Here is a 10,549-nt window from a genome sequence, read left to right as displayed (position 1 = left end):
GTGAAGATCTAGCTCTCTGGAAAAGGCTCTAATGCTGGGGGTGATGGGGAGGGGGGGGGTGGAAAGAAAGATAAGAGGATGCCCAGCTGCAAAGTGAGTGGGCCCAGTCACAGTGTGATTGAGTGTACAATTGAGAGACTTAAAAGACCAAGTTAGGATAGATCATCATGGATAAAATCTATGTGGTCTGTAGCCAAAACCAATTCAATGGCACATATGTCCAATGCCTTTGAATCTTTGATCAAAGCTGAGATTTTCACAAGGTTGAAAAATATGTATTGCTAAATAAATGGCTCTTGAAGCACTAATAAAAGGAAGCTCTTCACTGAGTCACTCATACCTTCATCATCATCTCATTGGACTATTGCAATAAGCTCTACAGGGGCTAACCTCAAAAAGTATTTGGAAGCTTCAGCTGGTGCCGAGTGTAGCTGTCTGAACCATATTGAGTGAATGAAGAATGTAACATCATCGCTCCATGAATTGTAAGGTAAAGGTCCCCCCCCCTCCCCGCACATGTGTGCTAGTCATTTCCAGCTCTAGGGGTGGTGCTCATTTCTGTTTCAAAGCTGAAGAGCCAGCGCTGTCCGAAGACGTCTTTATGGTCACGTGGCCGGTAGGACTAAATGCCGAAGATGCACGGAGCACTGTTACCTTCCCACTAAAATGGTCCCTAGTTTTCTGCTTGCATTTTTATGTGCTTTTGAACTGCTAGGTTGGCAGAAGCTGGGACAAGTAACAGAAGCGTCATTCTTATGCTGCACTAGGGATTTGAACTGCCGAACTGCCAAACCTTTCTAATCAACAAGTTCAGCATCTTAGCACTGAGTCACCGGGTTCCTTTTAGTCTGTTTACTAAGAGCCAATTTCAATAGGTTGCTTTCTTCATTCTTCTCTCCTCTTCTAGCCCAACTCCACTATCCTAATTTGTCCAGCTTCTGATCAACAAGCTCAGCATCTTAGCCACTGAATCACCCCACCCCCTTGAATTGTACTGGGTACCAATTTGCTTCCGGGTCCAATTCAAGGTACAAATCCCTACATGGCATTGGAACAACTGGCTTTGCCCATCACTTGTTCACGCAGGGAAGGAATGCTGCAAACCCCACTTGTCAAGGAGTTTCATTTAGCAGGGTCTAGGAAGAAAGCCTTCTCTGTCACTGCCCCGACATTATGGAACACCCTATCCCCAGAGGTAGATTTTGTAGATTTGTAGATTTATTAAACATTTATAGGCCACCCTTTTCCCTGAGGGGACATTCGGGCGGGGTGAGAATAAATCCTATCCCCAGGCCTGACGGGATAGCCAGATCTTGAGGGCTGTGCGGAAGGCCTGGACTGTAGTGAGGGTACGGATCTCCACGGGGAGGTTGTTCCATAGCGTCGGAGCTGCAACTGAGAAGGCTCTCCTCCGCGTAGTCGCCAGTCGGCACTGACTGGTGGATGGGATTCGGAGGAGGCCTTCCCTGTGCGATCTGATGGGACGCAGGGAGGTAATTGGCAGAAGGCGGTCTCTCAAATAGCCAGATCCACTACCATGGAGCGCTTTATAGGTGGTAAGTAGGACCTTGAAGTGCACCCGACGATCAACAGGTAGCCAGCGCAGCTCACAGAGGATCGGTGTGATGTGGGCGAACCATGGTGCGCCCATGATCACTCGCGCGGCCGCGTTCTGGACTAGCTGAAGACGCCGGATGCTCTTCAAGGGCAGCCCCATGTAGAGCACATTGCAGTATTCCAGCCTAGAGATCACAAGGGCTCGAGTGACTGTTGTGAGGGCCTCCCGGTCCAGGTAGGGCCGCAACTGGCGCACCAGGCGAACCTGGGCAAATGCCCCCCTGGTCACAGCTGACAAATGGTGGTCAAAACTCAGCTGTGGGTCCAGGAGGACTCCCAAGTTGTGGACCCTGTCTGAGGGGTATAAATTTTGCCCCCCCAGCCTGATTGATGGAACGTTAGCCGAATTTTTGGGAGGGAAACACAACAGCCACTCGGTCTTTTCCGGGTTGAGCACCAGTTAGCTCTCATCCAGTCTTTAACAGCCTCAAGGCCCAGGTGAGGAGGGACCTCACTCTCTTGGCCTTCTGCAAAGGAGTAAAAACTTGGCTCTGCGGCCTTGAGTGGAGGACACAGAGGCCCATGCAACCATGAGTCCGGCTAGCTCCATAAGAACACCTTTCCCTCTAGTAATAGCCAACATTAAATGGCCAACTTGGGATTTTTACCCTTTTGAAGTTTATGAGATTATTCTATAAAGTTTTTTTAATCCTAACTTAATTTTAGTTTTTATACGTTGTTTAATTTATTATATGTAATTTAAGTTATCCAACTTCAGGTGCATTATATGAAGATCTACCTGTCTAGGAAAGGCTCACAGCTCCCTCACTTTGAGGGAGATGGGCAGTTAGAAATATAAACTATAAATAAATAAGCAAGAAAACAATGTCACAGTTTTTTTTAAATCTATATCCATAATCGGTGGGACCCCAAAACCCCAGAGGGCCAACACAAGCGCCCTTTGCCTCCAGGCAATTCCCCACACACACAAGCACACAATAGGTAGTAGTCACAGTTCCTCCCCTCACACAGTTTCCCAGGCCTACTCCTACTCTTACTTGTAGACTACTGCAACTTGTAAGCCCTACTGCTAAACAACAGTGTTTCTGTCTCTTAGCCCTACAGTGCTTCCAATGGTTCTATTTCCACCAAGAACAGAAATCATCTTTCCTCTCACTCCCATAACAACTCCACCACAGCATTCACCACACCTGGCTGCTTGTTGGCTTGGTTTTTATAGCTGCTTATTGTTGGTCACTAACAGGAGGTATTAAAGGAGCAGGGCACCACCAGCCCAGGTGGTGCTAGCTAGTTTTCAGGCAGACTGTCCTCTCACAATTCCCAGAAACATGATGTGACTTCTGGCACACTTAATTAATGTAATTGGCCACAGGGCTGCCAAAGCATGATTTGTCCTTTTCCCCCATTCTGAAATTCTGGTCATTCCAAATAACTAAATTAGTGGTATGTGCCCATATTGTTTCTTAGCCAACTCTTTAACAACTGCAAAGTGGACAAAATGGGGGTGGGACTGAATTTCAGATGGTCTTCCCCCTCCCACCTGCATCAACATATTTTGGTGAGATATATCCTGTGTGAGTGTGAGTGTTTGTGTGTGTGTGATCTTGCAGTGGTGCAGAAAGAATGTCGCTATTAAGGAAAGATGTGTGAGCATAAAAATGTGAACATAAAAGTGCTAAGTAAGGAAGAAAACCTATTATTTGAAGTGTCAAGCTGAAGTTTCTTTTCCGCCACTTGCAAACTTAGCAAAAACAAACAAACCCGCTTGTCAAAATTTGAATAAGTTGGTTCTTATCTCATTTACATTGGCACTGAAGTGCCACTGATTTGATTTTCAGGGATCCTGCAATTCATGGCCTGCTTCTATATGCTCCTGGTCATGGGCTGCTTGCAAAGCGTGTGATTTCCAAAAATGTTATTTTTTGAAGAACTGTATAATCATATTGGATTACTAGGACTATTATTAAAAGTCACTTTTCAGTTATTATAGGCACTAATTGGTCAGAAGCACGAGGCCTCCCCAAAATCAGCCGTTCCTAAATGTTATGAAGTAAAAGGAAGGGTTTGATTAGGCAATTCCTGCCAACTTATTTGCCAAGGCACCATAGATCAGGGATGTCAAACTCGTGTTGTTATGGCGTTGTCATGTGATGTATTGAAACTTCCCCCCCTTCACTAAACTGGGCATGGGCATGGCCAGCACGTGATACATCTGGTCCGCGAGCTGCGGATTTGATGTCCCTGCTATAGATACTTCTGTATTGCAAGTCTGCAATGCTGCTTAAGACCAGAGGAGGGTTCCTACCAGTTCAGACTGGTTTGGCTGAATAGGTAGTAACTCGGACAGACACGTGACTATGCCAGTTCTATCCTGAGTTCCACCATCTTTATTTTCTGTTCTGCACATGCGCAGAACAATCTTCATTGGAAAAATGTAACCCCCCCTTTTTTTAATGGTGTGCGCATGCCAGTCCCAGAGAGATCCAAGAGATGAGTCGTTTTTTGCAAAAAAAGGAGGCATTTTTGCCTTCCCCCAGCCTCCTGAAGCACTTTTCTGGGTTCAGCAAGGCTGGGGGAATGCAAAAATGCCCCCATTGTTATGAAAAATGGGTGAGAAACAGATCGTTTTTCATAAAAATTGAGGCAATTTTGCCTTTCTCCAGCCTCTAGAAGCACTCTGTAGTGTTCCTGGGGGCCGAGGAGGACAAAAACTTTTTTTCCTTAGTGGGTAGTTTGCAGGTGCTCCTTTATCTCTGGCAACGCCGGAGGGCCCCCCCGTCCCAGTCAAAACTTTTCACCATCGTTTCAGTGGGCATGGCTTGGTAAGGGGGTCATGTGACTAAGTGTGCATGAGTGACATCAAGTTGGCCATGCCCACTCAGTCACATGCCCCACATCTAGCCATGCCCACTGAACTGGTAGTAAAAAATAATGAAACCTACCCCTGCTTAAGACCAAAAACAACCATGTTTTTTCTGGCTTCTAGGTGACCAGTGCTTAGCTTTAGTCCAAATACAAAGTGACTCAGCTTGCAGCTTGCAGTTTTAAGCTAAAAACCAAAAGCTCTTTCCCCACAGTAAAATAAAGTAAATTGAAAGCATCTTGCCTGGCCACAATGGCGGCCTGGCATTTCTGATTCTGGTTTCCTTTCTGTAGCACCTGAAAGACAATGCCGAAGAATAGAAAAGACACAACAGGGGTGTGACTGGGACAACAGTGGGAGTCCCAGTTTTCTCCCCTAGATGATTGGAATGACATGTGGTAGTTCTCTAAGAACTTGTTATCAAGCAAGGGTACTTGTAGGTAAGTGAGTTCTAGTTTTGTTTTCACTGGATCTAACTTATCAAGAAAAGGTGTCTTAGCTCAGGGATTCATTCAAAGAGCCATTTGGACCGTTTCCCACAGAAAAGAAAACACCGGGAGCCACAAAGGTCCTAACCAGAAGCCCCCTGTTCAATTCTGGAGCTAACTGGAAGTTCAGTTCCCTCACCATAGAGTCTCCTCTAGTGCAGCATACTTTTTCCTCTACCTGTCATAACCGAAAGCCCTATCAATTGTGGAAACAACTGGAAAACCTTTCCCTTGTCATAGAGTCTTCTCCTGGTGCAATGTGCTTCTCTCCCCCCCCCCCCCCCCACTGGAAGCTCCTCTCAAAATAGTGGTGCCGACCAGTGACGGAGCCACAGCAGAGGGAGGAAAGAGCCACTTAGTTGAATGTATACTCATCCACTGCTTCCTGACAAATAAAGCTGGAAACAAAAGTGTGTAACCATTCCTCATTTTCTGACTACAGGTAGTCCTTGATTTATAACCACAATTGGGACAGGAAGGTAGCAAGGTAGTTAATATCTAATCTTACAACCTTTTTTTTGCTGTAGTAATTAAGGTTGTTAAATGAATCTGGTTTCCCCTATAGACTTTTGCTTCTAGGAAGCTGTCTAGGAAAGTCTCAAATGGCAATCAGATCAGACACTGCAACAATTATAAATACATGCCAGTTGCCAAGTGTCCCAATTTTGATCAGGTGACTGTGGGGAGATTGTGACTGTCATAAATGCGAAGACAGGATGATTTATTAACTTTGAACGGTCACTAAACAAAATGTTTTATGTCAAGGGGTACCATTTGTAAATATGACTGTAATAAACAGTATAAAATATCATTTCCCAACCAATGCACACATTTATGACCACGTTTTGTGCACCTGACAATAGGGCAGTGTTTCTCAACCTTGGCAACTTGAAGATGTCCGGAATTCAACTCCCAGAATTTCCTAGCCAGCATTTGCTGGCTGGGGAATTCTGGGAGTTGAAGTCCAGACATCTTCAAGTTGTCATGGTTGAGAAACACTGCAATAGGGCATGCTAGAGTGAAAGTATAGAGTGGCATAGTTGCATGAGATAACTTTACCTGAATGAGGCAACAACCAGCATATTTTGCTTGCTAGTCTGGTCTTTGGAATGAAATGCAGTCACTAGATGAACAATGTGTGTATTCTGCACTGGACAAAGAGTCACTGATAAACTGAGGTAAATGCCACAAATGCCACATCTGAAGACTGGTTGTCACTTAGCCACAGAAGTTGAGTAAAGAATTGATTTCATAGACACCTGTACTGGAAAGACTGCCCTTTTCGATTTGTGAGTCCATTTCAGGCAACAGATTGTGTGAAGCTTTGCAATACTTCATCTGGAAAGACGTTGGGAGAAAACGTGGAGCCAAATAATGTCAGACAATGTCAAAACTCAAGGGGAAAAAAACCCCAGCAGTGAAACAAACAGTGAAACAAAATCTTCCAGGCTAGCAACAAGACACTCCAGCAGGCAGAAGTTTGCCCAGAAATGTGCTAGTACTTTGGTGTAAGGATCATTATATCAAGTTGAGCAAGTGTGTATGTGTGTGTATGTGTGTTTGTGTGCAGGGGAAAACCAATTTATTGCTAGGTGGACTCAGCACATCCCAACAAAATCTGATTGATGGGCCAAATAAGAGGAAAAGCAATTAGGTATAGTGTGCAAAAGGGAGCTTTAATTTATTTTCTTATCTTCAACAGCAACAGTAGCTGCATAAACCATACCATGTTCTAAAGGTAACCTTCGACATCCTCTAGACCAGAGGTCGGAAACCTTAAACATTTAAAGAGCCACAAAAGTCTTAACTGAAAGCCCCCCTTTTAATTCTAGAGCCGACCGGAAGTCCAGTTTCCCCATGACAGAGTTTCCTCTTAGCGCGGCGTCCTTTTTCCTTCTGCTAGCCAGAAGTCTGGTTCCCTCACCATAGAATCTCCTCCTAGCATGGCATCCTTTTTCCTCTACCTGTCCTAACCAAAAGCCCTAACCCTATCAATTGTAGAGGCGACTGGTGACAAGGAGCCGTAGCCAAGAGATGAAAGAGCCACGAGTTGCTGACTCCTGCTCTAGACATACGGATGGATGGATGGATGGAAGGAAGGAAGGAAGGAAGGAAAAAAGGAAGGAAGGAAGGAAGGCCTTGTTTGAGTTTCTTATTTTGAGCAGAAAAACACTGTTACAAAAAGCACCTGATGAAAGATGGAATGTTTATTTTTGTAATTGAAAAATAATAAAACTATATAAAAAAGGAGAGAAATATGCCAGCTGTTATGTTTTCATTGCAGTGAGTGATATATTTCACTCAAAGATGCTGCATCTTTGGAAATGCTAGCCTAAGTAACTCTGCCATCTGGAGGTTGAAAGAAGGCCCATGTCTAAATATAACTGGGACCTTTTTTGTTGTTTAGAGAGCATAAATGTTAGATTAATACAGTTTTTTTAAAGAATGTATGAGAAGCATCAGGAAGATATTAATTATTATGAATCACGCTATGTGCCTATATGTGAAGAATATCTTGATAAACTTAAATTGGATGATGTTTCCATTGATGTTTCAACACTGAAACAGATCCCTATCTCGAATAATATTTTTCCTAGAACGTGAAAGGATTTTAGCTTTATTGTACTGGAGATTGACAGAAACTTTGTGAAAAATAAACCCTTTCCAGAAATGAATTAATGTTTACTTTGTTTACACACACAACATCTTATCTTTCTCAGGGTTTTTTTTATTAAAATCTATAAAATATTCCAACAGATAAAGGGAGCAATAACATAGATAACTAGTTTCATAAAATAGAACAAAATGAAGTAAAATACAATCTCCCGGCATCTCTACTCTTGCTTAGTTTTTCTAGTGATCCTAAATTTCAAGACAAAATCTATCCCCAAAACAACAAACACTCCAAAAGCAAAGCTATATTTCTCTTGATGAAAATCCTATGGGTTTTTATTTTCAAAAGGTTTTCTGTCTAATGTCTTTCAACAACAAATATATCTCTTATTCTGGTATATAAGTTTCATCTTACAGTTAAACACAACTAATTTAGTTAAAATGGAGACTCCTGTTTACACAAGAGAATAGCCTTGATGGCTTTCTTCAGCTACATAAATATACTTTACAGGAAATATATGCACACATTAATTATTTGAAATATTGTTTCCACATTTGGAGAGCTTAGCAGTCATTATTTCCTGGATTCAATGGAGTCCAATCTACATTTGAAGTTTCCATAGGTTTCTGTCTACATATCACAGATGGTATTCAGCAGATTCTGACCAGTTCTGGAGAACCGGTAGCGGAAATTTTGAGTAGTTTGGAGAACTTGTAAATACCACCTCTGATTAGCCCCGCCCCCATCCATTCTCTGCCTCCTGAGTCCCAGCTGATCGGAAGGGAATGAGGGAATTACAGTATCCTTTCCTTGGAGTGGGTAGGAATGGAGATTTTACAGTATCCTTCCCCTACCAAGTCCACCAAGCCACACCCACCAAGCCATTCCATGCCATGCCCACCAAGCCACGCTCACAGAACCAGTAGTAAAAAAATTGAATCCCACCACTGCTACATATGACTTCTCCCTAGCTTTCTGATTGGCCATTGTGGAAAGGTGTTGCTGGACCAGAGAGTCTTTGCTCTTCTTCCTCTCTTGAGTTCTAAGACCGGGCAGCACAGTATGCCAGGGTTCCACAAAGTTGTCAGTATCAGCCTCCAAAGATAGATGGGACTATCTATCTGAGGTTGTATGTTACAGGTACCATAGTCCTTGACTTACAACCATTCATTTAGTTCCATTCAAAGTTACAACGGCACTCAAAAAAAGTGATTTATTACTGCTTTTCACACTTACAACAATTACAGCATCCTCATAGTCACATGATCAAAATTCAGACATTTGCCTACTGCTATAGATTTATGATGGTTGTAGTGTCCCAGGGTCATGTGATCATCTTTTTAGACCTTCCAACAAACAAAGTCAATGGGGAGGCCAGATTCACTTAACAACCTTCTTTCTAACTTAACAACTGCAATGATTCACTCAACAACTATAACAAGAAAGGTCATAAAAATGAGGCAAAGCTCACTTAACAGCTGTCTCACTTAGAAATGGAAATTTTAGGCTCAATATTGTGGTTGTAAGTTGAGGACTAACATAATAATCATGTTATTATTTTTTACTATATGCACAACAATGTGAAATCACTGCAGCCAATTCTTTAACTGAGGTTGGCATTCATACACATCAAGTTCTTCCCACAAGTCTAGGCTGTTATAATACATCAAGTTAGGATCCAAGGATCCACACTGCTGGATCCAAGCAGTGTGGCCCTTTGTAATTAACAAAAGCCCCCCCTCCCAAGATATTTTGATATGGCACCCAGTGTGCTGCTCAACACTGCATCCACCACAGCTAGTTTATTTTCATATTAGAATGTTTGTGGGTTGAGGAATAATCTGAAACTTCATGAAGGAGTGGATGAGTGGAAGAGATTGGGAACATCTGACTTGGACATAAGACTTGAATGTCAAAACTTGTGGGTGCTTCATCACTGGAGGTTTTTAAGAAGAGCCTGGACAGTCACTTGTCTGAAATGGTATAGGGTCTCCTGCTTGAGCAGAGAGTTGGAGTAGAAGACCTCCAAGGTCCCTTCCAGCTCTATTCTATTCCGATTCTGACTTATTATGTCCCATAGGTCTCTTGGTAAATGTGTAGAAGATTAAGAGTCACCTTACTGCTGAGATGGACAGCATATACATTTCATTAATTAATCAATAAAAAATAAGATCTTTGTCTTTGTTGCAGCTGGTCTGAGGATTCAGGAATTAGACGAATGTACTTCTGTATGAATCTCCATTTATATGATCCATCATTACAAGTCTGTAGCTTGAGAAACGTGCTAGGCCTGTCATTTTGCAGTTATTTGTTCTACTAGCTGACTTTATTGTTTTATATAGAGCTGGAGGAATACCTCTGCAAAATAACCATGTACAGCAAGGGAGTGAGAAAGAGAAAATGTTAGGGGTGGCTTTCAAGTGTCTTATAGTACAACTAAAATCCATTAGCCAACGTATGTTTGGGGGCAGGAGGCCTGTCACACATCAGTCAACAGCCAAGTATAAGATACAATCTTCTACCAATCTAATTTATGGCTTGCTGTACAACTCCACAAGAATAGATGTAGAGCACCTACAGGCCTTGTACATGGGCTTCCTGCCATCAGTTTAGCACAGTAAATAAAAATTAGTGGTAACAATCATGAGGATAAGGATCACCTTGGCAAGCAAAAATAGACAAGCGGATGACCAAACATTGATCCAAACTACCATATTTTTTGGAGTATAAGATGCACCTCTCCCCCCAAAAAAGAGGGTGAAAATCTGGGTGTATCTTATACACTGAATACAGCATTTTTGGCCTACCAAAATCCCAGCCCCTTTGCAAAAATTGACATTCAGAGGGTTTGGAACGCTTGCAAAGTGCTCCTGGGGGCTGAGGAAGACAAAAACAAGCAAAAATGGACCCTTTTTGCTTGTTTTTGCCCCCCTCCACCATTCCTGCTCCTCCCAGGAGTCTCCACATGGCCCATTTTGGATGTGAGGTAAATGCAGCGCCCGTGCA

Source organism: Thamnophis sirtalis, unplaced genomic scaffold (assembly GCF_051295495.1).
Source record: "Thamnophis sirtalis isolate CommonGarterSnake01/CBP01778 unplaced genomic scaffold, rThaSir2_p1.2 scaffold_2, whole genome shotgun sequence".
Classification (NCBI taxonomy): domain Eukaryota; kingdom Metazoa; phylum Chordata; class Lepidosauria; order Squamata; family Natricidae; genus Thamnophis; species Thamnophis sirtalis.
Note: the sequence above shows the minus strand (reverse complement) of the source record.